Source organism: Cebus imitator, unplaced genomic scaffold (genome assembly GCF_001604975.1).
Source record: "Cebus imitator isolate Cc_AM_T3 unplaced genomic scaffold, Cebus_imitator-1.0 Scaffold90, whole genome shotgun sequence".
Taxonomy (NCBI): Eukaryota; Metazoa; Chordata; class Mammalia; order Primates; family Cebidae; genus Cebus; species Cebus imitator.
The window spans coordinates 2,299,214-2,309,134 of NW_016107405.1; the positions used below are offsets into that span (position 1 = coordinate 2,299,214).

Consider the following 9,921-nt stretch of genomic DNA (forward strand, 5'->3'; position numbering starts at 1 on the left):
TGTTTTCTGAGCCCCAATACTACCAGACACTAAGAAGGGTTCTTCATTAGTTTACCTCATGACTAGTTTTAGTTGGCAACATTCCTAATTCTTTCTTTGTATATGATGAATTCATTGATATATATACTCTACGTAATTTTGGTGATTTAATTATTTTTTTAAAAAAGGTGCCCACTCTATACCAAGCTCTGTCCTAGAGGATGGGAAATGAAGATGATTAATACATAGTTCTAGTTGTTGATGATCTACCAGCATACTTGAGAGAATCCGCAAATGAAATTTTAATGTATTATGGTAAAGCACTGTGTTGATAGTGTGGTTTGTGAAGACCCCAACTAGTATTTTAGTACGTTGGGTACTATAATTTTTAGGGTTAAGATTATAGTATATTTGAATTCTGTAAGAAAGAGTTAGCTTTAAAAAAATGTTTTATCAAGAGAAAAGAAAAAGTACAGCTAGTTGTACATATAAGTGGGTTTTTCTCTATCATAAAAGTATATTTTCTCTCTCTCTCTTTCTCTCTGTGTGTGCGTATGTGTCTGTGTCTGTGTGTGTGTGTATAGTTCACTTCTTTATCTTAAAGGGATGCATTTCCATATCTATAATGTAATTTTAGCCACACTAAAGCTATATCCTGTGAAGAAGAGTCTGGCATATTCCTCTGACATATCTGGTAGATATGGATGGCATTAATTAGCATAGGTATTGCTGTAAATGACGTGTCAGTCCAGGACAACAAAAACTATTTGTTATTGTTGTCAATCATATATCCTTTGTCAGTTCAAAAGGCTTCCCTAAAGGAATGTGCATTGATCTGCACTGACCCAAAATACTGCAAAACTATTTCTGTGTTCTGGAAACTAAAGCAGAACTACCTGTGCTTGAAATGCTGCATGGATACTTTCCTCTAGAAAGTGCCCATTGATAAGTTTCAGTAGTAAGACTTTCAAATTTGTGCAAGATTGGTTGAATCTTTAGAAAACAAAACATGTACTCTAATCCTAAAATCTAGTCTTCAGTGTATTTTCTCCCTTGGTAGCTTTAATCTTTTGAAATTTATGTTTTTATTTTACCTTGAAATAATTTTGAGATATGCCAGGTAAATAATTGCAAATACCATTTACATTGCTTAAAAACAAGAGAAAAATCACACAAGTATTAATTTGTGATCAGATGATGGTTTAAAGAGGTGCCCTTTTGCCCATATATATTTTACTTTTTGTATTTTAGCTATTCTGATATAGATGTGTGCTTCATTTGTTTACTATTTTCTCACAAGTTTTTAAAAAATAAATACCAGCAGTATATAGTATATTGTGTTAAGTTTATGAGTAAAAACTAACTTCAAAGTGCTATCATGCACATTTCTCCCAATAAGTGTGCGTGTGTGTGTGTATAAAATTTTGCTTTAAATGTTTACCATGCACTCCAGTTTATTATTTCATGGAAGGGAATATGAGGGATTTTTAAGATAAGGCAAGGGAGTGTGATCCAGGTAACAGCATATGTTAAAGACATTTATCTTTGTTCTTTTTTTTTTTTTTTTTTTTTTTGAGTTTGACTCACACTGTTGCCCAGGCTGGAGGGCAGTGGTATAATCTCAGTGTTGGCTCACTGCTGCAGCCTCCACCTCCTGGGTTTATGCAATTCTTGTGCCTCAGCTTCCCGAGTAGCTGGCATTACAGGCACATGTCACCATGCACTACTATTTTTTGTATTTTTTGTAGAGATGAGGTTTTACCATGTTGGGCAGGCTGGTCTTGAACTCCTGAGCTCAAGTGATCTGCCTGCCCTGGCCTCCCAAAAAGCATGGTGAGACACCATGCCCAGCCGAAGATATTTATTTTAATTCTTAACTTTAATGAGGCAGAAAATACCCATTACTGGAAACTTATATTTTGATAAAATTTGAATATACAATGAGTTGTCTTAAACTTATGAATGTTCATATCACCAAATGTCACATATTAATATATCACATTTCTGTGTTCTTGTAAAGAAAGGTAGGATGTGTTGCATTTTTACATCTTATAAATTTGTTTGAGAATTAAGATGAAACCAGATTTAGAACATACCCATGTTACATACTCTAATACATCCAATACGCCTTGCTTCGGTAGCAGTTTCCCAACCTTTGTACCATTTAAAAAAAATCTCATTCCAGATTTATTGCTGTCTTACAGACCCTGTACTGGTTCTGGTCTGTTTCTTGCTCTTAAAATCATCATTTTTTATTATTCCATTAAAATTTTTAAAAATGTATTTTCCTTTGCACCTTTCTAATCATCCTGTAATTCTTCAGCCCTAAGACATTAAAATGAATGAGTAAAAATATCTGATACCTAATCGTCTTTGCCAGTCCATTCAAACTCATGGATTTGCAAAATTATGTTAAAGTCTTTAAAAAATACATTTGAGTATGCTTTTGTAGTCATTTGGATTTTGAATATTAATTTTCTCTTGCTGTGCTGCTTAGCCATAAAAATGAAAAAGCAGATAGATGTGGGTTTCTTTTAGTGGTGTTAATTTAAATACTAGATTTATTTATTATAATGTTTAACAAGGCAATTCTTATTTTTCTGTTCACATATCCAACAGAAAATGATAGGAAGCTTCAATGCCCCCTCACCCCCAGTACAGTAAGAAAAAAAAGAAACTGATGCATTTTGTAATCATTGATTAAAAGTATAATTTTCCTTTAGATCAAACAAATAATAGAAGTCTGTTGAAGCTTTGTCCTGACCTATCCTGGAAGTAGAAGAATAATCTGGAGAAAGGAGCATTGTAAGCACAAAGAATAAACTTCCTCAATCCTGAGAGAGAGAATTAAAGTCTAACTCGCCAAATGTAAGTCATCTGTACTCTACATATTTTTCATCCTTCAGTTTTTATTGCTCTTCAGGTTTCAGTAGAAATAAAGTGCTGACAATATTGTTTGGATTTTTTCCTCTACAAAGTATGCAGGTGTTTTGGTTGTAACTTCTAAATTTTGATGTGTGTCAATACTTACTAACATAACAAAGTTATACCTTACAATGATAATATTTAATGTAAAATGGGTTAATATTAATTGTATTTTCTGGTGAAGAGCTATTAAGAATTTTGAGTATTCTAATGAAAACAAGGTAATTTCCTTTGCTTTAGTATCTGCAGTTGTGCTGTCATAACCTCTTTTTGCGCAGAACTTTGGTTCCTTTCCTTCTATATTTCTTCATATCTGAGAATAAGGCTATCTTAATATGTCATTTAAATCTACCACCTGGTAAAAGAGACATTAATTTTTTTATTCACTTTGCATGGCGAAACTGAATTGGACTGAATTTGTATCAATAATGTGCTACACGAATATATCAATTTTGTCAGCTCAGTATACTGGAAAGACTAACTTCCTCTCTGATAGGAAAAACTTAAAAGATATGTCGAAGTGATTATATAGAAACACAGAATTTTGTTGCTGTTCAGAAGTTGGTAGATAGGAGGAGGATTGAAATTAATACTTGGCTTAGGACAATTACTTAGGAAGAAATCCCTTGTTCTTTGTAACTTTTATCAGGAAAGTTACCTAGGGCATCATCCTTATGATAATGTGATATACTGGTATGTGATATTCTGGCTTAACTGTCAGAAATTTTACTTTTGCTTGATAATTGATCATTTTATTATTCCTCAGTAAAATACCTCAATGATATAGTATTGTTTGGTCTTTAATAGTTCAAATTATACAGTAGAAAATGAAGACTTAGTAAAGTTGACTATGACCAACTCATACATTGCATACAGTTATCTCCAAAATTGACAAGGTTTTCAATGTGATATTCTTATTGACATAGCAACTGATGGAGTGGTAAAAGTGGCCCACAGTAAAAAAACTATGTAATTTCCAGGTGTATGTTTAATCTTTTATCTGGTGCACTCTGATAGAGCCACCTAAACACTGGTCATTCCTGAAAATCTTTAATTATAAATGAGCTCAAACTGAATTTAGCAGTAATTATTCATAGAAAAGGAAGACTTTTTGGTTTTGGACTTAGATGTTCAGTTCAAAACACTTTTTTTTTTTTAAACGGAGTCTCACTCTATCGCCAGACTGGAATGCAGTGGTGTGATCTCAGTTCACTGCAACTTCCACCTCCCAGATTCAAGCGATTCTTCTACCTCAGCCTCCTGAGTAGCTGGGACTGCAGGCATGCACTACCTACCACTTCTGGCTCATTTTTGTGTTTTTAGTAGAGACAAGGTTTCATCAGGATGGTCTCAGTCTCTTGACCCTGTGATCTGCCCGTCTCAGCCTCTCAAAGTGCTGGGATTACAGGTGTGAGTCACTGCACCCGGCCCAAAACATTTTTTAAATCATTGAACTAGATAGAAACACCTTGAAGAAAGACTACAAACGTTATAATTCTTTTCACTGACACGAAACAACTTTTCTTCATTTAAGACATTAATTTTTGTTATTGAAAAGAGTGATTTAACTTTAAAAGCCTTTTTAAACTTGGTAGGTCCATAGTGAGCTCCCATTTACTGGTTTGAGGCTGATGAAGAATTGGAAAATAATATCATTCACAGAAAAATCTTGGTTACCCTCTGCTCTACAAAAATAAAAGTGAACAAACTATATCCAGAATATAGTGGTTGAACTACAGAAATATAATGCTGAGTAGAAAACCTATACCCCCAAAAATTATACAGCATTATATATATATATATATATGATTATATATAATTATATAGAAACACTCTTATGATTATATAAACACATATGATCATATAGAATAATCATTATATATATGATTATAAGATTATATAGAAACACAGTTCCAATACAGACTTATAGTGTTTGGGGCTGCAATAAGTGATGGAATAACAAAATTGGAATAATTTTTAAATTGTAGATAGGTAGTAAATTGAGATGGTGTTTCCAAACTTTTCTAGCATGTTGGAAATATTCTGTTTGTTCACCTAATAGTTGCATGGAGGTTTTATGAAAATCTATTGGTGAGAAATTGGATACTTTTTTGCTAAGATCAGGAACAAGGCAAGGATGTTCCCTCTCACCCCTCCTATTCCACATTATACTGGAAGTCCTAGCTAAGGCAAGAAGACAAAAAAGGAAACAAGACATTCTTATTGGGAAGGAAGAAATAAAACTGTTCATTTGCAAATGCCATAATTGTCTATGTAGAGAATCCCATATAATCAATAACAACATAAACTCCTGAAACTCATAAGTGATTAGTGTTAACACAAGGTTAATATATAAAAGTCAGTTGCTTTCTCATATGCCAGCAATGAACAATTGGGGTTTTAAATTAATAATGCAGTACTGTTTATATTAGTACCAAAAATGTAACTACTTAGGTGTAAATCTAATAAAATATATTTAAGATCAATATTAGGAAAACAATAAAACTCTGATGAAAGAAAAATCAAAGAAGATCTAAATAAATGGAGTGATTGTCCCTGTTTATGTATAATTGGATTCAATATTAAGCTGTTACTTCTTCATAAGTTGATATGTATATTCAACACCATCCCAGTCAAAATCCCAGCAAGTTATTTTGTGGATATTGACAAACTAATTCATGAGTTTATTTGGAAAAGAAAAGGTCCATGTGAGCCAGCATAATGTTGAGGAAGAAAAAGAAAATCAGAGGACTGACAGTCCCCAACTTTAGAATTTAGTATAAAGCTAAGAAATCAAGACAATGTGGTATTGTTGAAAGAACACACATAGATCATTGAAACAGAGTAGACAACTTAGAAATAGACCCACACAAGTATGGTCGATTCACCTTTGACAAAGGAGCAAAGACAATTCAAGGAAGAAAGGACAATCTTTTCAACAAATAGTACTGAAACAACTAGACATTTATGTGTTAAAAATTAATCTAGACACAGATTTTGTACTTTTCATAAAAGGTGCTGTTCTCATGATAGTGAATAAGTCTTAGGTTTTAAAAACGAGAGTTTGCCTGCACAAGCTCCCTCTTTGCCTACTGCCATCCGTGTAAGACGTGACTTGCTCCTACTTATCTATACTGGATCTCAGCGATAAACATAAAACAAAAAACTATAAGCCTTCTAGAAGATAACATAGAAGAAAATCTAAGTAACCTTGAGTTTTGTGATGACTGTTAGATACAACATCAAAAATATGATCCATGAAAAACATTAATAAGTTGGATTTCATTAAAATTAAAAATTTCTGCTTTGAGAAAGCTACTATTAAGATAATGAAAAGATAACCCACACACTGGGAAAAATATTTGCAAAACAAGTATCTGATAAAGGACTTGTATTGAAAATAAACTATAAAGAACTCTTAAAAATAATAAGAAAACATATGCTGGGCATGGTGGCTCATGCCTGTATCCCAGAAGTTTGGGAGGCTGAGGCAGGTGGATCACAGTGTCAGGAGATTGAGACCATCCTGGCTAACATGGTGAAACCCATCTCTACTGAAAATACAAAAAATTAGCCAGGCATGATGGCACACATTTGTAGTCCCAGCTACTTGGGAGTGTAAGGCAGGAGAATCACTTGAACTCAGGAGGCAGAGGTTGCTGTGAGCTGAAATTGCGCCACTGCACACCAGCCTGGGCAACAGAGCGAGATTCCGTCTCAAAATAAATAAATAAATAAAATAAGAAAACATGTAACTCAATTAAAAGTGGGCAAGGCCTCTAACCATATACCTAACCAAAGAAGATATACATATGGCAAGTAAACATATGAAGCAACACTCAATATTGTATGTCATTAGATAATTGCAAATTAAAACATTGAGCTGCCACTAAAAGCTTACTAGAGTGGCAAAAATCCAAAACACTGATAACAGCAAATGATGGTGAGGATGTGGAGCAATGTGAATTCTCACTCATTGCTGGTGGAATGCAAAGTCATATAGCCACTTTGAAAGATAGTTTGGTAGTTTCTTACAAAGCTAAACATAGTTTGAAGAGCTCAGAAGACAGGAAAACATGGGAAAGCTTGTAACTTCCCAGAGACGTGTTGAATGGCTTTCCCCAAAATGCTGATAGCAATATGGACAATGAAGTCCAGGCTGAGGTGGTCTCAGATGGAAATGAGGAACTGGAGCAAAGCTGACTCTTGTTATGTTCTAGCCAGCAGACTGGTGACATTGTGTCCCTGCCCTAGAGATTTTTGGAACTTTGAACTTGAGAGAGATGATGATTTAAGATATCTGGCAGAAGAAATTTCTAAGCAGTAAAGCATCCAAGAGGTAACTTGGGTTCTGTTAAAGGCATTCAGTTTTATCAGGGAAGCAGGGAATAAAAGTTTGGAAAATGTGTAGCCTGACAATGCAATAGAAAAGAAAATCCCATTTTCTGAGGAGAAATTCAAGCCTATTGCAGAAATTTGCAAATGTAATGAGGAACTGAATGTTAGTCCCCAAAACAAAGGGGAAAATGTCTCTGTGGCCTATCAGAGGTTTTCATGGCAGCTCCTCTCATCACAGGCCAGGAAGCCTAGGAAAAAATGGTGGTTTTGTGGGCTGGGCCCAGGGTCCTCATGTGCATATAACCTAGGGACTTGGTGCACTGCGTTCCAGCAGCTCCAGCCATGGCTGAAAGGGGCCCATGTAGAGCTAGGGCAGTGGTTTCAGAGGATGCAAGCCCCAAGCTTTGGGAGCTTCCATGTGGTGTAGAGCCTGCAGGGCACAGAAGTCAGAATTGGGGTTTGGAAATCTCCGCCTAGATTTCAGAGGATGTGTGGAAATACCTGCAAAGGCAGACTTTTGCTGCAGGGGCAGCCTCCTAATGGGGAATCTCTGCTAGGGCAGCGTAGAAGGGAAACATGAGGTCAGAGACCCCACAAAGAGTCCCTACTTCTGCACAGCCTGGTAGAGCTGTGAGAAGAGGGCCACTGTCTTCCATACCCCAGATTGGCAGATCCATCAGCAGCTTGCACCATGCACCTGGAAAAGACATCAATGCCAGCTGGTGAAAGCAGTTGGGAGGGAGGCTGTACCCTGCAAAGCCACCGGGGCGGAGCTGCCCAAGACCATGGGAACCCACCTCTTGCATCAGTGTGACCTGAATGTGAGACATGGAGTCAAAGGAGATCATTCTGGAGCTTTAAGACTTGACTGCCAAGCTGGATTTCAGAATTGCCTGGGCCCTGTATCCACTTTGTTTTGGCCCATTTCTTACATTTGGAATGGCTGTATTTTCCCAATGCCTGCAGCCCCATTTTATCTAGGAAGTAACTAGCTTGCCTTTGATTTTACAGGGTCATAGTGGGAGGGGACTTGACTTGTCTCAGATGAGATGTTGGACTGTGGACTTTTGAGTTAGTGCTGAAATGAGTTAAGACTTTGGAGGAATGATGGAAAGGCATTATTCGTTTTGAACTGTGAAGACATGAGATTTGGGAGGGGCCGGGGTGGAATAATATGGTTTGGCTCTGTGTCCTCACCCAAATCATATCTTGTAGCTCCCATAATTCCCAAGTGTTGTGAGGGGGACCTGGTGGGAGATAATTGAATCATAAGATAGGTCTTTCTCGTGTTGTTCTCATGACAGTAAATAAGCCTCAGGAGATCTGATGGTTTTAAAAGGGATAATTTCCCTGTACAAACTCTCTATTTGCCTGCTGCCATCCATGTAAGATGTGACTTGCTCTTCCTTGCCTTCTGCTATTATTGTGAGGCCTCCCTAGCCACATGGAACTGAAGTACAGTTAGCCTCTTTCTTTGTAAATTGCCCTGTCTCTCAGGTATGTAATTATTAGCAGCGTGAAAACGGACTAATATAGCCGCTTTTCCAACAGAATGTGCTCACTTTGTGTCTGTGTCACGTTTTGGTAATTCTTGCAATATTTAATACTTTTTTGTTATATCGATTATGGTAAGCCGTGATCAGTGATCTTCGATGTTACTGTTGTAATTGTCGGGGAGCCAGAAACCGGACCCATGTAAAACAGCAAACTTAATTGATAAATGTTGTGTGTGTTCTGACCGCTTCACCAACTGGCCCTTCCCCTGTCTCCCTCCTTTTCCTCAGGCTTCCTTCCCTCTTCCCTAAAAAACAACAATGTCGAAATTACGCCAAATAATAAACATGCAATGGCCTTTAAGTGTTCAAGTGAAAGGAAGGGGCACATATCACTTACTTTAAATCAAAAGTTAGAATTGGTTCAGTTTTGTGCGAAAGCCAAGTTAGGCCGAAAGTTAGGCCTCTTATGCCAAATAGCCCAAAGTTGTGAATACAAAGGGAAAGCTCTTGAAGGAAATTAAAAGTGCTACACTAGTGAACATATGATTGATAAGAAAATGAAACAGGCTTATGGTTGATACGAAGAAAATTTTAGTAGTCTGGAGAAAAAAAATCAAGCCAGCCACAATATTCCCCTAAGCCAAAGCCTAATAGATAGCAAGGCCCTAACTTTCTTCAGCTTGATAAAGGCTGAGAGAGGTGAGGAAGATGCAAGAAAAATGTTTGAAGCTAACAGAGGTTGGTTCATGAGGTTAAAGGAAATAAGCCAACTTCATAACATAAAAGTGTGAGGTGAAACAGCAAATGCTGAAAGAAGCCGCAGCAAGTTAACCAGAGATCTAGCTAAAATCATTGATAAATGTGGCTAAATTAAACAACAGATTTTCAATGTGGATGGAACAACCTTTTATTGTAAGAAGATGCCATCCAGGAATTTTCTAGCTAGAAAAGTGAAGTCAATGCCTGGTGTCAAGACTTCAAAGGACAGGCTGACTCTCTTGTTAGAGGCTAATGCAACTGATGACTTTAAGTTGAAGCCAGCGCTCGTTTACCATATTGAAAATCCCAGGGCCTTAATAATTAAATGCTAAATCTACTCTAGAAATGAAGCAACAAAGGCTGGATGACAGCACATATGTTTCATCATGGTTTTTTTGTTGTTGTTGTTTTTTTTTTTTTTTTT

General features: G+C 36.4%; 1 protein-coding gene across 1 annotated transcript in view; it reads left to right on the top strand.

Annotated features, from left to right (window-relative positions):
* The window catches only part of FOXP2 (forkhead box P2), a 582,130-nt gene that overhangs the window by 73,278 nt on the left and 498,931 nt on the right, over nucleotides 1–9,921 (top strand). The window contains 1 exon segment of the mRNA XM_017535042.2: nucleotides 2,703–2,847. The gene's annotated coding sequence lies outside the window, so the exon portion shown is untranslated.